Here is a 2,234-nt window from a genome sequence, read left to right as displayed (position 1 = left end):
ACAGCCCTTATTTTAAGGCTTAAGAATTATATTTCTAGAATGTCCTTGAATGACATCTAGAACCTTCATCTGATCAAAATTATACAACACTGAACTTCAAACTAGTTGTGTGTTGAATACTACAGTAATCTCACAGTATCAGTTCAAGGTTTTATTTCAGAGTTAATGCTTAATCATTTCTTCTGCGGGAAGAAAGAGAAGCAAATATAAAAGCATACCCCCAGAGCAAAAAAGGACTTCCCTGTTAGCCTCTGAATTCAAAATCTCTTATATGTCTTATTTATGTTTTTTTCTAATTTACAGTTTCAATTTCGACAGTGAGATTAGTACAAAGAGCCATGAGTTCAAGAACAATTTCAAAGTGTTTTGAAGAGGCCTTGTTAATAGACTATTAAATTCAAATAGGAGAAAACTCTGTAGTTTATTGTGTATATGTAGCACATTTTCTTCATGCATTCATCTACTGGTAGACACTTAGGCTATATCTACACACTAACAATGAAATATCCAAAAAAGAATTTTAAAAAGCGATTCCAATTTTTGTATGTTGATTTTGAATCCTGCGATTTTACTGAATTTGTTTATTATGTCTGAGTTTTGGTGGGGTCTTTAGGATTCTAATAAGATTATGTCATATGCAAACAGAAAAAATTTAATTTCTTTCTTTATGTGGACACTTTTTTTTTTTTTTTCCTTTTTCTTACCCATTTGCTCTGGCTAAGATTTACAGTACCATATCATATAAAAATGGTGGAAGTGGGAACCCTTGTCTTTTTTCCAATCTTAGACGAAAGCTTTCAGCTTTCACCACTGAGGATGAGTCAGCTATGGGCTTGTCGTATGTGGCCTTTATTACGTTGAGGAAGATTTTTCTATATATAGTTTGTTAAGAGTTCTTATTATGAAAGGATGTTGAATGTGTCAAATGCTTTTTCTCCAACTATTGAGATTATCACATGATTTTTACACTTTATTCTGTTAGTGTGGTATATCAGATTTATTGATTTAAATATTATCCCATGGATAAATTACACTTAGTCATAGTATATGATCCTGTCTATTTCTTTGGTTAGAGACTTTTTACTACTGTACTTTTGAGATAGTTTATCCCAAACAACAGGTTGATGTCCAAAGTCCTTTAGTGATTAAACTATTTTCTGAAAATAAGCATAAGGCATGAATAGTATCCACAAGGTTATTGCCCTATAATTAAGGAAATTACCTGTCATTAGAGCTTGTTCCTATGAAAAATTATCAAACTATACCAACCAAACAAAAATCCATTACTTGATGCTTGATACCCAGAATCTAGTTACCTGTATTTCTATTTTAGCATTTCAGCTAGCTATTGTAGTCAAAAAGGCTACATATTTCCTTACTTACCCAAACATTTACCATCTGGTCCCAGTACTAGATACAAGAACATTCTGATGTTTCTGGATAATATCATAGGGTTTTACAGTCTGATAATGACAATGTGTCTTCTCCAAGCTTCATGGGTCAAAGAAACTCCTCAGAATACTTTTTTAAATCTAAAGTTAATTTTTCATTATAAGCACCAAAAATAGCTGTACTAAGACAAGCTATTCTCAATATTCACTTCCATCATCACCACTATTGTTACTCATAATAGACTACACTTCCTACTTTACTGGAAAGATACAAACCATTACATGGCAACCTTTATTCTGCCTTAAATATATTCCATATTTTCAACATCATCTCTCCCATAATTTATTCTTTTGCTTTCATTTCTAGTCTCATCAGGATTTGCATTAATTAATTAGTTCCTCTTGCCTTTGGATCTTAATTCCCTCCACTTGCCTCCCTGTTCTCAAAGCATGTATGCATTTTTTTTCTTTAATTCTACAACTCTTTGTAGGATTGTCAAGTGTGTGTGTGTGTGTGTGTGTGTGTGTGTGTGTGTATAACAGCTAAAAATATTTGAGAGTTTTTATGTGTATTAAGTAAAATAATGTGATCAAATGTACTGAGTATAGATAAAGATGGTAGAAACCTCAGTGAGAGTTAAGAAATCAAAGGTTGAGGGCACAGAAATATTTTAAAAACAGATTCTCCAGAGATGCAGAGAGAATATGTTTGATTTTTTAAAAACATAATTTAAAATTTCCTATCCCATGCCTTCACTCGACTAACCCTTTATCACCTTGTTATTGGTTTTCTGTCTCCCCACATTTTAATAAAGTTGCTCACTCAAACCTTACCAATGATCT

The sequence above is a fragment of the Propithecus coquereli genome, unplaced genomic scaffold (assembly GCF_000956105.1).
Source record: "Propithecus coquereli isolate 6110/MARCELLA unplaced genomic scaffold, Pcoq_1.0 Scaffold260, whole genome shotgun sequence".
NCBI lineage: Eukaryota > Metazoa > Chordata > Mammalia > Primates > Indriidae > Propithecus > Propithecus coquereli.
The sequence above is the reverse complement of the archived record's forward strand: the minus strand, read 5'-3'. Positions refer to the sequence as shown.